This window comes from Myotis yumanensis, unplaced genomic scaffold (genome assembly GCF_028538775.1).
Source record: "Myotis yumanensis isolate MYYU_CA2020_CCGP unplaced genomic scaffold, mMyoYum1.0.hap1 SCAF_18, whole genome shotgun sequence".
In the NCBI taxonomy this organism is placed as follows: domain Eukaryota; kingdom Metazoa; phylum Chordata; class Mammalia; order Chiroptera; family Vespertilionidae; genus Myotis; species Myotis yumanensis.
In genome coordinates this window covers 6,995,159-7,013,502 of record NW_027223769.1, presented here as the reverse complement: position 1 = coordinate 7,013,502, position 18,344 = coordinate 6,995,159, and the positions used below count along the sequence as shown (strand labels likewise).

At 43.3% G+C, this 18,344-nt stretch overlaps 1 pseudogene; it reads left to right on the top strand.

The window, feature by feature from the left end:
• Positions 1 to 2,218: 2,218 nt before the first annotated feature.
• Positions 2,219 to 2,707, top strand: LOC138997057 (jun dimerization protein 2 pseudogene; annotated as a pseudogene).
• Positions 2,708 to 18,344: the final 15,637 nt, after the last annotated feature.

Genomic DNA, 18,344 nt, shown 5'->3' with positions numbered 1-18,344 from the left:
CACATATTCAAAGTATAGGTCTGCCTTTCACTCCCTGCTACCTCTTCTTAGATACCATGTTAAAGGGTTTTGTTTGTTTTAATATTGAGTTACTTTATTTTTTTTTTTTTTAATTTTTTAAAAATATGTTTTATTGATTTTTTTACAGAGAGGAAGGGAGAGGAATAGAGAGTTAGAAACATCGATGAGAGAGAAACATCAATCAGCTGCCTCCTGCACACCCCCCACAGGGGATGTGCCCGCAACTAAGGTACATGCCCTTGACCGGAATCAAACCCGGGACCCCTCAGTCCGCAGGCCGACACTCCATCCACTGAGCCAAACCGGTGCTGGCGAGTTACTTTATTTGCAGACATATTTTATCAATTTGAGAAAAGTAGAGGAAATATCTGCAAATGGGAGAATTATTAGACACTACTTCATCCTAAAGTTTTACATTACTACCAAAATGAGAATTTCTAAATGAAATTTCATATTCTTTGTTGGTATATTTTAAGTCATTTATTTAGTTCCTCATTTAAAATTACAGAGGTAATGAATGCATTTGTACCCAAACCAATGAAGTAATGACAATAAAAAATTTTTTTAAATATATTTTATTGATTTTTTACAGAAAGGAGAGGAGAGGGAGAGAGAGTTAGAAACATCAATGAGAGAGAAACATGGGTCAGCTGCCTCCTGCACAACCCCCACTGGGGATGTGCCTGCAACCAAGGCACATGCCCCTGATGGGAATCGAACCTGGGACCTTTTAGTCCGCAGGCCGATGCTCTATCCACTGAGCCAAACTGGTTAGGGCTGACAATAAAATTTTTAAAATAAATATCTCCATCCCCTCCATTCTTCACTCTTCCCCTCTGTGCATTTCCTTTGAGTAATGTTTAAACCTTGTGTGTATCCCCCATATATCTCTTTGTACTTAAACATTAACAAGCAAATTACTTTAGTATATTTTTGCAAAAAAATGATATGTTATACATTTATCTATAATTTATTTTTTTAACATTCTCCTGTACATTTTGGATTTTCCTTCAAGGCAATCCATGATTTAATGATTACAGTATGTTTCACAGAATGCTTGTACCAATACCTAGTCTATTCTCCAGTTGTGATATTTCAGTTTGCTTCCTCTTTGTAATTTAAAAGTAGTGCTTCAATAAACATTCTTATAATTTGTCTATTTTATTTTTATAAAATAGGTTTCCCAAAGCATTTGCAGGGTTTTCTGTTTCTTAGGAAGGCCTTGCTTACAGAAAATTTTAGAGGGCAAGTGGATAAAGGAAAAGTGTGTAGTTTTTCATGTGTGCTTATGTGGGTGTGTATACACACATATAGATTTAACATTTTAATCCATCTGGAATTAATTATTGTATATGGTCTGACACAGGATGTCAGCTTTATATTCATAAATAAAGCCAATTACTTCAGAACCAATTATTAAACTATTCATCTTTCTCCTACTGAATTAAAATATTATTTATCATATAATAAATGCTCATCTTCAGATTTATTTCTGTGCTCTATTTTCCAGCAATCTTTGAATTACAATTTTCAGTAACTTATTACTTGGAAATAAAGAGCTATATTATTAATATGCAGTTTTGATTTGTAAATAAAAAGCAAATGTTTCTTCATTAGAATTTTAAAATTATTTTACCCACTTTCCATGAAAGACTCATTGGTATTATATTTGGACTATTATTCATTTTAAATACAGAGTATCTTAAAATGGACTCACAGTTGACATTGAGTAGATATTCATTAAAACGCGTGTGTTCTGAAATTTCTTGAACAACTCTCCATTCTCCTTACTTTCTAATCCTATGTAATAAAAGTCCAGCGACTGAAACAGCAGAATGACCAGAGACCAGAACCACCAGGCCCCTCAACTGGGCTGGCCCCACCCCCCAGCAAGCGGTTAGAGGCGATCAGGCAGGCAAGTGAGTGCTTAGGGGCCGTCAGGCAGGCAGTTAGGGGCCATCAGGCAGGCAGAGCCCTGAGATCAATCGCCTCAAAGAGGGAGACACAGGCTCCTGCCACACCCTGCTGGAGGGATGCTCAGAGGCTGCGATGGGAGGCGCTGGCGGTGGTGGACGCTGCAGGGAGGGGCTGGCGCCAGGCAGCTCCTGAGCAGCTCGGCACCTGCAGCCTGGCCCAGGCCTGGGGTCGCCAACTCTGCCCTTGGCTTCTGCAAGTCTGGACTGCCACTCCTCCTGCTATGATGCCTGGGCAGATCCCGGACCCTTCCATGACTGCGGGCTCTCTGCTAGGGCTCGGCCCCCTGACCGGACTCCCCAGCTTGGCCCTGACTGCAGAGGAGCTGAAATTCGCTGACATCCACAACATTGGGGCCATGATCGCCCCTTTGCACTTCCTGGAGGTGAAACTGGGCAAGAGGCCTCAACCTCTGAAAAGTGAGCTAGACTAGGAAGAGGAGCAGAGGAAAAGGCGCCAGGAATAGAACAAAGTGACCGCAGCCTGATGCTGGAACAAGAAGGAGTGGAGGGAGTTTCTGCAGCGGGAATATGAGTGGCTGGAACGCGTGAGCGCAGAGCTGAAAACCCAGATGGAGGAGCTGAAGCAGGAGCAGCAGCAGTTCATCCTGACGCTCAACCGACATCGCTCCACCTGCATCGTCAGGACCGACAGCATTAAGACCCCGGACTCAGAAGGCAATCCACTGCTGGAGCAGCTGGAGAAGAAGTGACCATGGGCTGGGAGGAGGAAGAGGAGGAGAAGGACATGAGGAGAGGGAGGATGAGGAGGGTCCCAGAGGGCTCTTCCTTGCTGCATGAAAACTCTTCAATGAGGCTCAGCACAGCTAGCATTGGCGGGGCTTTTTTGTGAAACTCAGATCAGCTACACCAGGGGAAGAAACCCAGGCTGATGAAACCCAGGACCAAGCTCTGAGACCAAAGTAGTCCTGTGGGGGGCCTGTTCTGCCTGGGCCAGGCTTTCAGGAGGCAGGACAGAAGCTCTGGTGGAGAGAGATGCCCAACCAGGCAGCTGTGTGCACTTCTCCAGCCTCTCCGCTAGGGCATCATCCAAAGGACCTCTGAGCAGCCAGGAAAAGCCATGAGTTGCAACCAAAATTAGGCTGAGTATGGAACTTAGAGTGAAACTGCAATCTGCCTACCCCCAGCCCTGACCCTGACCGTGACCCTGACCCTGACCCTGACCCTGATCCTGGTGCAAGGCGGGAGAAAGGCACAGTGCCAAGCCCTGCTGTACCCACTCACCGTGGTCCAGCTTAGTCCTGCCCAGAGTGGCAGCCTGGGCACAGCCTTGCTGGCCCTGCTGGAGTTGCTGTGGGCACGAGGCACGGGCATCCTTTCAAAGCACATACTCACTGAATGTTTACAGACTGGCTGTCCTGGCAGGGCTTTCAACTGCACATGTTTTATATACTTTTTTTTAAAAAAATATTTTTTACACAAAAAAAAGATTTTGTACAAGCAATATATAAATGGATTTCTATAATCACTAGATGTGATACAGTATAAATATGCTATGGTTTGTTTGTTATGAACAGATATTCAGCAGTTAAGGCCATTGGGTATAACTTCTAAGTATTGTAGTCTCTGGGTGTTGGGGGTAGCAGGGGTGGGGGTGTGATGCATTTCCATCCTAGTAAACCCTTCATAATACTCAGTTCTGTATCACTCAGTAAACATTACTCTTACTTCAAAAAAAAACACCAAACAAACGAGGGAGGCCCAGGCTACCTCGCCAGTGGCCCTGCAGCAGGTAAGCGGGGCCTCCCTCTGTGGGGTGATTGATCTGGGGGCCCTGCCATTGATCACCCCACAGAGGGAGGCCCAGGCCACCAGCTAGTGACACTGTGGCAGATGTTAGGTCTGGCCAGCGATCGCCCCGCAGAGGGAGGCCTAGGCCAGCCAAGCGATCGCACCCCACACCTATCACCTGCAGAGGGAGGCTACCAGTGGCAGGGAAGGGGGGTGGGGGGACAGCACTGCACAGATGGCAAGCAGTGGCAGTGGCAGGGGTGGGGCCAGAAGCCTGGGAAGGAAAGCCCTGATAGGCTCTGATCTCAGGCCAGGCCTAGGGACCCTACCTGAGGGGTCCTGGATTGCAAGAGGGTGCAGGCCAGGCTGAGGGAACCACAGCCCCCCCCCCCCCCCCCCCCCAGTGCATGAATTTTTGTGCACTGGGCCTCTAGTATCTTTATAATGTAATGCTTTATAATACTTAAAATATGCTACCCTGGCCAGTTTGGCTCAGTGGTTGGAGTGTCAACCCACGCACAAAAGGGTTATGGGTTCAATTCCCAGTCAAGTGCACATACCTCAGTTATGGGTTTGCTCCCTGCCCCCAGTTGGGGCACGTGTGGGAAGCAACCAATTGATGTGTCTCTCTCTCCTTCCCCTCCTCTTTCCTTCCCTCCCACTTTCTCTGAAAAGCAATGGAAAAAATATCCTTGGGTGAGGATTAATAACAAAAAATGTTAGTAAATTCTGAGAATTTAATATCTCTTATTAGAGTGTGTAGATATATAAAAGCCTAATATGAAAGTGTACCCTTGTGAGTTTGACCAACTGGGAGTTCAATCACTCCCTATGACGTGCGCTGACCACCAGGGGACAGTGCAGAATGAAGGAAGGCCCCGGCTGGCAGCTGGCAGCTGCTAGGGACCCTACCCATGCACGAATTTTGTACACTGGGCCTCTAGTTGATTATAAAGTGATAGATTCTTTTGATATTTTGTAATCTGAAGATTTAATCATATATTCATGTCACAGTATTTAAACCTATTTTTTTAAAAAAATATATTTTATTGATTTTTTACAGAGAGGAAGAGAGAGGGATAGAGAGTTAGAAACATCAATGACAGAGAAACATCGACCAGCTGCCTCCTGCACATCTCCTACTGGGGGTGTGCCCGCAACCAACGTACATGCCCTTGACCGGAATCGAACCCGGGACCTTTCAGTCCGCAGGCCGATGCTCTATCCACTGAGCCAAACCGGTTTCGGCAGTATTTAAACCTATTTAACTTTCTTGCCTTCATGCTGTAGACCTGATGACAGTTGTTATTGGGCAGAACTATTTTTTACCATTTCCCCCCATTTTTACAGACTGAAGGGTTGGTTTTTGAGGTTAATTTTTATCCCTTCTCTTGTTTATATATCATAAGAGAAATGATATTTTGCCTTGGTGAAATGTGTTAAAACACACAAATTACTGCCCCCCTTTTATTTGGCCCTGAATTTTTTGTCTTCTCTAGGGCAGTCAGGTCATGATTATTTATGCCTAGTCTGCAGGCCCATTCTACAGGCACAGTCCTCTGACTGTATGTATTTCAATATCTAGAGTTTAAATGAAGTATTAAGATGTGCATTTTAACTACAGATGCAGGCTGCCTCTTTCCATAAAGCATTACCAACAAAAATGCTCTATTTCTTCATTTGTGCGGAAATCAAGAGGAGAGAATTATGATTAATCATCACCTACAGAAAATTCTACTATACCCACCTTTTGTACTTTTAATTTTAATGGACACACATATTGGTTATAGTGGATTGGTCTACTTTTGTTTGAGTAGATAAGGGAATTCACTTATAGAATACTGAGTTGCTCAAACAAAATCTTAGAGTTCTAAGGAATAAAGATATAGAGTCAGGAATAATACTTTAAATGATGGCAAAGAACTTGTGTGGTGAAGTCACCACTGCAGCTGCTGATGACAGAATCCGCAGCTTATACTACTGACATCACAGGTGTTGGACTCTGAATGTTCCTGCTACTGCTACCCAGGGTTACACAGATTCTGACACCGTATGGAATCCCCACAGTCTTTGTTATTTTGTATCATCACCTTGTGGTTCTGAGATGGGTGTGTTTGAGTGCCACAGCCTAGTTTCCATCCTTATGCATTAACTTCTGGGAAGAGTGGGATGCATTTTTAATCTAGTAAGAATCAACCTCTGCTTCTTAAAGATGGGTGTTTCTAGCGTTTTGGTGATAATTTCCATAGTTGTGGTAAAAATTGATAATCTTACTATCACTATTCCACCTTGGCTTCAAGCTATCTGAGAATATTAAGGGAGACAAATTAACATTAAAAGTCAAATCATGGTCCATTTTTACAAACCTCTTAACTTTTTAAAAAATATATATTTTATTGATTTTTTACAGAGAGGAAGGGAGAGGGATAGAGAGTTAGAAACATTGATGAGAGAGAAGCATCGATCAGCTGCCTCCTGCACACTCCCCACTGGGGATGTGCCTGCAAGCAAGGTACATGCCCTTGACCGGAATTGAACCTCGGACCCTTGAGTCCGCAGGCCGACGCTCTATCCACTGAGCCAAACCTATTTTGGGCTATGATTAATAATGCTACTATGAAGCCCTGGCAGGGTAGCTCTGTTGGTTAGAGTGTCATCCCAATACACTGTGAGTTCCATTCTTGGTCAGGGCACATATAAGAATCAACCAATGAATGCATAAATAAGTGGAACAACAAATCAATGTTTCTCTCTCTCAAATCAATCGATCAATTTTAAAATCTATGAACATTCATGGGGATTTTTTGTGGATATTTATTTTTATTTCTCTTGGTTATATATGAGTAGAACTGTTAGGTTTTATGGTTATATATCTAAGAGTTTCTGGATCTCCCAGATTGTTTTCCAAAGTAGCTGAACCATTTTATATTTCCACCAGCAGTGTATGAGGATTCAGATTTCTTCACATCCTTGCCAACACTTGTTATTTTGTCTTTTTTTGCAACCATCTTAATGGGTATGAAATGGTATCTCATTATGGTTTTGACTTGCATTTCCCCAGTGACTAGTGATGTTGAGCATGTGCTTATTGACCATTTATATACCTTCTTTATAGAAATGTCTATTCAGATACTTTGCCCATTTTAAGACTGGTTTATTTGTCTTTTACAAGTGAATTGTGTTATTTATATAATTCTGTCTCTGATGAAAGTCTCTTATCGGACATGTGATTTACAAAAGTTTTATCTCATTCTGTGGGATGTCTTTTCACTTTCTTCATATTGTCTTTGAAGTACAAACGTTTTTTTAAATTTTATTTTCAACTTTGGTAAAGCCCAATTCATCTATCTTTTCTTTTCTTTTCTTTTTTAAATATATTTTATTGATTTTTTACAGAGAAGAAGGGAGAGAGATAGAGAGCTAGAAACATCGATGAGAGAGAAACATCGATCAGCTGCCTCCTGCACATCTCCCACTGGGGAGGTGCCCGCAACCCAGGTACATGCCCCTGACCGGAATCGAACCCGGGACCTTTCAGTCCACAGGCCGACGCTCTATCCACTGAGCCAAACTGGTTTCGGCTATCTTTTCTTTTATTACTTGTGCTTTCAGCGTCATATCTAAGAAACCATTGCCTAACTCAAGTTCTCAAAGATTCACAGTCATGTTTTCTTTTGGGTGTGTTATACTTTTTAACTCATATTTAGACTAGGGGCCTGGTGCATGAAGACTCATGCACTGGGGGTGGGTCCCTCAGCCTGACCTGCACCCTCTTCAATCTGGGAGCTCTCAGGGGAGACCTCTCCAATCCAGGAGTTTCTGTCTGTCTTTGCAATCATATGAGTGAATTGTCTGAGACCCCCAAGCCAGTTTGGTTTGTTGCTCACAGAATAATAGAGGCATTTTGTTTTCCTTTGCTTCATTGGTGGAGATTTCCTAAAAGTTTTAGGATATCTTCCCTTTAACTTTTCCTAGACACTCAGATTTTACTTATGTCTCTCACCTTTGCTTTCCCTCCATCCCCCACCGCAACAGTAACTTGCTCCAGGCTCACTTTGCTCTAGTAACTAGGAGATCCGACTGCCACCAGAACTACGATTCCCAGCATTCCTGGTGTTCCCCATGCTATGAGCTTCCGCTTCAGATCCTGGGGCTGCCACCAGAACTACTATTCCCAGAATTCCTGGTGCTCCCTGTGCTCTTGGTTTTCCCTTCCTGCTCTGTCTCCATCCCACAGCCTCCCACTCTGCCAAGTCCTCCAAGCTGCCAGCTCTCCCACTCTGATCTCCGCCTGGCACCTGTGTATGCAAATTAAACTGCCATCTTTGTTGGGTTCATTTGCATACTCATTCCTGATTGGCTGGTGAGTGTGGCAGAGGGATGGTCAATTTACATGTTTCTCTTTTATTATATAGGATATTTGATAAACTTTTAGTTACTTTAGGGTGTGAAGTAAAGCTACAACTTTATTCATTTGCATGTGAATATGTTGTCCCAACATGATTTGTTGAAAGGCTGTTACTTCCCCCATTGAATTGATTTGATATCCTACTGGAAAATCAGTTTATTGTAAATCTAAGAGTTTATTTTTGAATTTTCAGTTCTATTTCACTGATCTTTATGTCTATTCTTATATCATTACCACACTCTCTAGTAGTGTAATAAATTTTTGGATATAAGAAATGTGGCCCTAGCCGGTTTGGCTCAGTGGATAGAGAGTCAGCCTATCAACTAAAGCAGCCATGGGCAAACTACGGCCCGCGGGCCGGATCCAGCCCGTTTGAAATGAATAAAACCAAAAAAAAAAAAAAGACCGTACCCTTTTATGTAATGATGTTTACTTTGAATTTATATTAGTTCACACAATCACTCCATCCATGCTTTTGTTCCAGCCCTCCGGTCCAGTTTAAGAACCCATTGTGGCCCTCGAGTCAAAAAGTTTGCCCACCCCTGGACTAAAGTGTCCCTGGTTCGATTCTGGCCAAGGGCACATGTCTAGGTTGTGGGCTTGATTTCCTCCCCAGTAGGGGACATGCAGGAGGCAGCCAATCAATAATTCTCTCTCATCATTGATGTTTCTATCTATCTCTCTCCCTTCCTCTCTGAAATATATATATATATATATATTTCATCTTTGATGAAAGGTGAATCCTTCATCTTTGTTCTTTTTCAAGATTTTTTTTTTTTAGCTATTCTAGGTTCTTTGTATTCCCGTATGAATTTTCAGGTCAGCTTGTCAATTTACCAAGGACACTAGGTGGGATTTTTAAGAGATTGCATTGGGAGATAGTGCCACCTTCACCATATTAAGCATTCTGACCAGTGGAGATGGAATGTCTTTCCTTTCATTTAGAACTACTTTAATTTTTTTCAACAATGCTTTGTAGTTAGAAGAGTATAAGTTTTGCACTTATTTTGTTGAATTTATTTCTAAATATTTTTTATGTAATTGTAAATGGAATTTTTATTCTTACTTTCCATTTTAATTGTTCATTGCAACTGTATGGAAATAGAATTGATTTTTGTATCTTGGTCATGCATCCTGAAACCTTAAAGAAGTAATTTATCTAGTTTTTTACTAGATTCCTTAGGGTTATCTATATACAAGACCATGTCATCATCAAACAGTTTTCCTTTTAATCTCCAAATCTTTTTATTTCACTTTCTCTTACCTAATTGCTGTGCCTAGAACCTCTGGTCAAATGGAATTGGTGGATAGATATCCTCAAATTGTTTTTGATTTTAAGAGAAAAGCATTCAATCTTTTGGAATTAAATATTATGTTATCTGTGGAGTGTTTGTAGATGAACTTAATCAGGTTGAGAAAATTTCCTTCTATTCTTGTTTATTTTAAGTGTGGTTACTATGAAAGGGTTGATTGTGTCAAATACTCTTTCTGTATCTATTGAGATGATCAGGAGGTTTTTGTCCTTTATGTATATGGTGTATTATATTAATTTATTTTTGAATGTTAGATCGACCTTCCATTCTTGGTATAAATCCTACTTGGTCATGGCACATGATTCTTTTATATACTGCTGGATTTGGCTTCATAGTTTTTTTGTTGAGAATTTTTGTATCTATATTTACAGCATAAGTGGGTTTGTAGGATTCATTCCCTGTGGTGTCTTTTGGTTTGATATTAGGCTAATATTGGATTCAAAGCAAAGTTGTAAGTATTACCTACCCTTCTGTGTTTTTTAAAGAGTTTCTGAAGAATTGGTATTATCTAAAATGATAGAGTTCACCAGTAAAGGCATCTTGGCCAAATCTTTTTTCTTTAGTAATTTTTAATTACAAATTCAATCTCGTTATTTTTTTATGGATCTATTCAGATTTTCTATTTCTTCTTTTTTTTTTTTCTTTTTTTAAATTTTAATAATTTTTATTTCTTAAAGTATTACAAAGAGTATTACATATGTCTCCTTTTTTCCCCCCCTTGACATTCCCCCGGCCCCAACCCCCGCACCCCCCGCCCCGTGTCTTGTGTCCATTGGTTAATCTTATATGCATGCATATAAGTCCTTCAGTTGGTCTCTTAATCCCCCCCCAACCCTCCCCAGGCTTCCCACTGTAGTTTAACATTCTGTTCAATGTTGCTCTGCTTCTGTATCTACCCCTGTTCATCAGTCCATACTGGTCCCCTTTATTTGTCCCAACCTCACTGGAGTAGTCTCAACCTCACCAGGGCCATCTGAGCATCACCAGGGCCGTTTCGACCTCACCGGGGTCGTCCCTACCTCACGGGGGCCGTTTCAACCTCACCGGGGTTGTCCCTACCACACCGGGGCTGTTTCGACCTGACCGGGGTTGTCCCTACAACACCGGGGCCGTTTCGACCTGACTGGGGTCGTCCCTACCTCACGGGGGCCGTTTCAACCTCACCAGGGTGGTCCCTACCTCACGGGGGCCGTTTCAACCTGACCGGGGTTGTCCCTACCACACCGGGGCCGTTTCGACCTGACCAGGGTCGTCCCTACCTCACGGGGGCCGTTTCAGCCTCACCGTGGTTGTCCCTACCACACCAGGGCTGTTTCAACCTGACCGGGGTTGTCCCTACCACACCGGGGCTGTTTAAACCTGACCGGGGTTGTCCCTACCACACCGGGGCCGTTTCGACCTGACTGGGGTCGTCCCTACCTCACGGGGGCCGTTTCAACCTCACCGGGGTTGTCCCTACCACACCGGGGCTGTTTAAACCTGACCGGGGTTGTCCCTACCACACCGGGGCCGTTTCGACCTGACTGGGGTCGTCCCTACCTCACGGGGGCCGTTTCAACCTCACCGGGGTTGTCCCTACCACACCGGGGCTGTTTCAACCTCACCGGGGTCGTCCCTACCACACCGGGGCCGTTTCGACCTGACTGGGGTCGTCCCTACCTCACGGGGGCCGTTTCAACCTCACCGGGGTTGTCCCTACCACACCGGGGCTGTTTAAACCTGACCGGGGTTGTCCCTACCACACCGGGGCCGTTTCGACCTGACTGGGGTCGTCCCTACCTCACGGGGGCCGTTTCAACCTCATCGGGGTCGTCCCGACCTCACGGGGGCCGTTTCAACCTTACCGGGATTGTCCCTACCACACCGGGGCCGTTTCGACCTGACCAGGGTCGTCCCTACCTCACGGGGGCCGTTTCAACCTCACCGGGGTCGTCCCTACCACACCGGGGCCGTTTCGACCTGACTGGGGTCGTCCCTACCTCACGGGGGCTGTTTCAACCTCACCGGGGTCGTCCCTACCACACCGGGGCCGTTTCCACCTGACTGGGGTCGTCCCTACCACACCGGGGCCGTTTCGACCTGACCGGGGTCGTCCCTACCTCACGGGGGCCGTTTCAACCTCACCGGGGTCGTCCCTACCTCACGGGGGCCGTTTCAACCTCACCGGGGTTGTCCCTACCACACCGGGGCTGTTTCAACCTCACCGGGGTCGTCCCTACCACACCGGGGCCGTTTCGACCTGACTGGGGTCGTCCCTACCTCACGGGGGCCGTTTCAACCTCACCGGGGTTGTCCCTACCACACCGGGGCTGTTTAAACCTGACCGGGGTTGTCCCTACCACACCGGGGCCGTTTCGACCTGACTGGGGTCGTCCCTACCTCACGGGGGCCGTTTCAACCTCATCGGGGTCGTCCCGACCTCACGGGGGCCGTTTCAACCTTACCGGGGTTGTCCCTACCACACCGGGGCCGTTTCGACCTGACCAGGGTCGTCCCTACCTCACGGGGGCCGTTTCAACCTCACCGGGGTCGTCCCTACCACACCGGGGCCGTTTCGACCTGACTGGGGTCGTCCCTACCTCACGGGGGCTGTTTCAACCTCACCGGGGTCGTCCCTACCACACCGGGGCCGTTTCGACCTGACTGGGGTCGTCCCAACCACACCGGGGCCGTTTCGACCTGACCGGGGTCGTCCCTACCTCATGGGGGCCGTTTCAACCTCACCGGGGTCGTCCCTACCTCACGGGGGCCGTTTCAACCTCACCGGGGTCGTCCCTACCACACTGGGGCCGTTTCGACCTCACCGGGGCCATCCCGACCTCACCGGGGCCATCCCAGCCTTACCGCAGAAACAGGAAGTTTGGCCCTCTGTCCCCTGCCGGCGGCTCCCCACCAGACAAAATCTCCAGGCGTTCCTGGTGGTTGAACATCCAGCACTCCTGCCCTCCACCAAGTGCACAGACTGCCTGTCTGCTGTCCCCCAGCGCCCCACAAGAGACTGGGACCAGTGGGCATGTTTGTGGGCTTGCTGGTACAGCAGTTCCACAGTGCTGGCCGAGTCAGGCCCAGCCCTGGCCGGCCCCGGACCCGACTCTGCCCCCCGATTGCGTCCCTCCCAGATGTAAGGAGCTGAAATCTGCAGCCTGCTGGGATGGGCTCTGAACTTGGTGCCTCTGCACATCCTACTCAGTCTCAATGCGCTTCTTTCTATGCGAGGAGTTGAAATCTGCAGTTTGTTGGGTTGGGCTCTGTACTTGGTGTCACATTCTACTCAGTCTCAATGTTCTTTCTCTCCTTCCAGTTGTAGAGCTTCCACTGGGCCAACTTTCCCATGGTTCTGTATGATAGGTGTTTGTCTGATATTTGGTAGTTTCGATGTTGTTGTGTGAGGTAGCACGCACAGGTCTCTTCCTTATGCCGCCATCCTGGTTCTCCTGGGTCTGCTTCTTGAGTGTGTCTCTCATGGCTACGAGCAGTTGAAGTCTGCAATTTGTTGGGATAGGCTCTGGTTTTGGTGCCTCTGTAGCTCCCACTCAGTCTCACTGCGCTTCTTTCTTTTCCTCCAGTTGTAGATCTCCCACTGGGCCAACTTCCCCATGGTTCTGAGTGGCGGTTGTTTACTTCATAGTTGATAGTTTCAATGATGCTGTGAGAGAGCAGCACACACAGGTCCGCTCCCTACGCCGCCATCTTGGTTCTTTCTATTTCTTCTTTAGTCAGCACTTTATGTCTTTCTAAGAGTTTACTCATTTCATCTCAGTTATATTGATATTATATTATATTATATTGGTATATAATTGTTCATAATATTTCTTTATAATTTTTAAATTTTTCTGTATGTTCAATTACAATGTCCTCTCTACCATTCCTGATTTTAGTAATTTGAGTCATTTTTTTCTTATTCAACATAGGTAAAGGTTTGTTAATTTTGTTGACCTTTTATTTATTTGTTAACTTTATTCTTTTTTCTTCTTTTTTTATTGTTTTATTGATTAAAGTATTACAAAGAGTATTACATATGTCTCCTTTTTTTCCCGCCCTTTACAATCCCCCGGCCTCCCCTACCCCCCAGTGTCTTATGTCCATTGGTTATGCTTATATGCATGCATACAAGTTCTTCAGTGGGTCTCTTACCCCCATCCCCTTTGTGCCCCCCAACCCTCCCTGGCCTTCCCACTGTAGTTTGACAGTCTGTTCGAGGCAGCTCTGCCTCTGTATCTATTTTTGTTCATAAGTTTATAATGGTCTTTATTATCCATGAGTGAATGAGATCATGTGGTGTTTTTCCTTCATTGACTGGCTTATTTCACTTAGCATAATGCTCTCCAGTTCCATCCATGCCATTGCAAATGGTAAGAGTTCCTTCATTTTACAGCAGCATAGTATACCATCGTGTAGATGTACCACAGTTTTCTAATCCATTCATCTACTGATGGGCACTTAGGCTGTTTCCAGATCTTAGCTATGGTGAATTGTGCTGCTGTGAACATAGGGGTGCATATATCCTTTCTGATTGGTGTTTCTGGTCTCTTGGGATATATTCCTAGAAGTGGGATCACAGGGTCAAATGGGAGTTCCATTTTTAGTTTTTTGAGGAAACTCCACACTGTCTTCCATAGTGGCTGCACCAGTCTGCATTCCCACCAGCAGTGCACAAGTGTTCCTTTTTCTCCACATCCTCTCCAGCACTTGTCGTTTGTTGATTTGTTGATGATAGCCATTCTGACAGGTGTGAGATGGTACCTCATTGTTGTTTTGATTTGCATCTCTCGGATGATTAGTGACTTTGAGCAAGTTTCATATGTCTCTTGGCTTTCTGAATGTCCTCTTTTGAAAGGTGTCTATTTAGGTCCTCTGCCCATTTTTTGATTGGATTGTTTATCTTCCTTTTGTTGAGTTGTATGAGTTCCCTGTAAATGTTGGAGATTAAACCCTTATCAGTGATAACATTGGCAAATATGTTCTCCCATGTAGTGGGCTTTCTTGTTGTTTTGTTGATGGTTTCTTTTGCTGTGCAGAAGCTTTTTATTTTGATGTAGTCCCATTTGTTTATTTTTGCTTTAGTTTCCAATGCCCTAGGATCTGTATCGGTGAAGAAATTGCTTTGGCATATGTCTGAGATTTTATTGCCTTTGGATTCTTCTAGTATTTTTATGGTTTCCCATCGTATATTTGAGTCCTTTATCCATTTTGAGCTTATTTTTGTGTATGGTGTAAGTTGGTGGTCTAGTTTCATTTACTGCATGTATCTGTCCAATTTTCCCAACACGATTAATTGAAGAGACTATCTTGACTCCATTCTATGTTCTTGCCTCCTTTGTCAAATATTAATTGAGCGTATTGGTTCAGACCGATTTCTGGGCTCTCTATTCTATTCCATTGATCGATATGTCTGTTCTTGTGCCAATACCAGGCAGTTTTGAGAACAGTGGCTTTGTAATACAGCTTGATATCTGGTATTGAGATCCCACCTACTTTGTTCTTCTCATGATCACTGCAGCTATTCGGGGTCTTTTTTTATTCCAGATGAATTTTTGGAGAGTTCGTTTTAGGTCTGTGAAATATGCCATTGGTATTTTAATGGGAAGTGCGTTGAATTTATAGATTGCTTTGGGTAGTATGGACATTTTAATGATGTTGATTCTACCAATGCAAGAACATGGTATGTTCTTCCATCTGTTTATGTCTTCCTCTATCTCTTTTTTCAATGTCCTGTAGTTTTCTGAGTAGAGGTCTTTTACCTCCTTAGTTAAGTTTATTACTAGGTAGCTTAATTTTTTTGGTGCGATGGTAAATGGGATTGTTTTTTTAGTCTCTCTTTCTGCAAGTTCACTATTGGTGTATGGAAATGCCATAGATTTCTTGGCGTTAATTTTGTATCCTGCTTCATTGCCGAATTCATTTATTAAGTCTAATAGTTTTTTGATGGAGTCTTTAGGGTTTTGTATGTATAATATCATGTCATCTGCAAATAAGGACAGTTTTACTTCTTCTTTTCGAATTTGGATGCCTTTTATTTCTTCTTCTTGTCTAATTGCAATGGCTAATACTTCCAGTACTATATCGAACAGGAGTGGTGAGAGTGGGCATCCCTGTCTTGTTCCTGTTCTTAGGGGAAATGGTGTTAGTTTTTGTCCATTGAGTATGATGTTGGCTGTGGGTTTGTCATATATAGCTTTTATTATGTTGAGGTATGATACCTCTATTCCCACCTTGCTGAGAGTTTTTATCAAAAAGGGGTGTTGAATTTTGTCAAATGCTTTTTCTACATCAATTGATATGACTATGTGGTTTTTTTCTTTCCATTTGTTTATGTGATGTATCATGTTTATTGATTTGCGGATATTGTACCATCCTTGCATCCCTGGGATAAATCCTACTTGGTCATGGTGTATGATCTTTCTAATGTACTGCTGGATCCGATTTGCTAAGATTTTGTTGAGGATTTTGGCATCTATGTTCATGAGGGATATTGGCCTATAATTCTCTTTCATTGTGTTGTCTTTACCTCGTTTTGGTATTAGGGTGATACTGGCTTCATAGAATTTGCTTGGAAGTGTTACTTCCTCTTGGATTTTTTTATAGTAGTCTGAGGAGGATAGGTTTTAGTTCCTCTTGAATGTTTGGTAGAACTCCCCTGTGAAGCCGTCTGGTCCTGGGCTTTTGTTTGTTGGAAGGTTGTTGATGACTGCTTCAATTTCTTCCATAGTTATTGGTCTGTTGAGATTTTTAGATTTTTCCTGACTGAGTTTTGGAATGTTGTATTTTTCTAGGAATATGTCCATTTCCTCCAGGTTGTCTAATTTGTTGGAATACAGTTGTCCATAGTATTGTTTAACAATCATTTGTATTTCTGTGGGATCTGTTGTTATTTCGCCTCTATCTTTTCTGATTTTGTTTATTTGGGTCCTCTCTCTTTGCTTCTTGGTGAGCCTGGCTAGAAGCTCATCAATCTTGTTTATCCTTTCAAAGAACCAGCTTTTGGTTTCATTGATTTTATGTATTGTTTTTTTGGTCTCTATGTCATTTATTTTTGCTCTAATCTTTATTATCTCTTTCCTTCTGCTCACTCTGGGCTTTTCTTGTTGCTCTCTTTCTAATTCTTTGAGTTGTAGAATTAGATGATGTACTATCATTTTTTCTTGTTTTTTGAGATAGGCCTGTAGAGCTATAAACTTCCCTCTCAGGATTGCTTTCATTGTGTCCCATAGGTTTTGGATTGTTGTGTTTTCATTGTCATTAGTTTCCAGGATGTTTTTAATTTCTTCTTTGATCTCATTGGTAACCCAATCAATATTTAATAACATGCTATTCAGCTTCCAAGTGTTTGAGTATTATGGGTTGTTTTTATTGTAGTTTATTTCTAATATTATGCCATCGTGGTCTGAGAAGATGCTTGGTATGATTTCAATCTTCTTGAATTTGGGGAGACTTTGTTTGTGACCCAATATGTCATCTATTTTTTAATATGTCCCATGAGCCCTTGAGAAGAATGTATATTCTGTGGCTTTGGGGTGAAGTGTTCTGAAGATGTCAATTAAGTCCATCTGATCTAGTGAGTCATTTAGGATTGCTGTTTCTTTGCTGAGATTTTGTCTAGAGTATTTATCCAGTGATGTCAGTGGTGTATTAAAGTCCCCTACTATGATTGTATTGTTGTCAATCTCTCCTTTGATATCTTCCAGGAGTTTTTTTGTGTATTTGGGTGCTCCTGCATTGGGTGCATATATGTTTATCAGGGTTATATCTTCTTGTTGTATTGATCCCTTTAGTATTATGAAGTGGGCTTCCTTATCTCTTGTTATGGCCTTCACTTTGAGGTCTATTTTGTCTGATATAAGTATTGCTACCCCAGCTTTTTTTCATTTCCATTTGCCTGAAAGATATTTTTCCATCCCTTCACTTACAGTCTGTGTGAGTCCCTTCTGTTGAGGTGGGTATCTTGTAGACAGCAAATGTATGGGTCATGTTTTTTATCCATTCAGCCACTCGATGTCTTTTGGTTGGAGCATTTAGTCTGTTTACGTTTAAAGTTATTATTTAAAGGTACTTGTTTGTAGCCATTTCTTTTTGTGTGTGTGGCTGTTTTCTTTCTGAGGTTATTTCTTCTTTTTACACCAGTCCCTTTAGCATTTCTTGCATTGCATTGCTGGCTTGGTGTTGATAAACTCCCTTAGCCTTTTTTTTGTGTCTGTGAAGCTTCTTATTTCCCCTTCAATTTTGAATGATAGCCTTGTTGGATAGAGTATTGTTGGATTCAGTCCTTTGCTTTGCATCACTTTGTAAATTTCCATCCATTCTTTTCTGGCCTGATGTGTTTCTGTTGAGAAATGATTTGATAACCTAATGGGAGATCCCGTGAATGTAACTTTCTGTCTCTCTCTTGCAGCCTGTAAGATTCTCTCTTTGTCCTGAACATTTGCCATGGTAATTATGATGTGTTTTGGTGTGGGTCTTTTCAGGTTCACCTTGTTTGGGACTCTCTGTGCTTCTGTGATTTTTTTCTTCCCCACCTCTGGGAAGTTTTCTGATATTATTTCTTCAAATAGGTTTTCTAACCTTGTTCCTCTTTCTGTTGTTCTGGCACGCCTATTATTCGTATGTTGTTTCGTTTCATGTTGTCCCATAGCTACCTTAGGTTCTCCTCCTGTCTTTTAATTTTTTTCTCCAATTGCTGTTCAGTTCGGGTGAGTTTTGTTTCCCTGTCTTCTAATTCACTACTTCGGTCCTCCGCTTCTCCTAGTCTACTGTTGAAACTTTCAATGGTGTTTTTTTTATTGCAGCTATATCACTCTTCATTTCTTCTTGGTTCTTACATAATTTATTGATTTTTTCATCTGTTTCTTCTTGCTTCTTGCATAAGTTGTTGATTTTTTC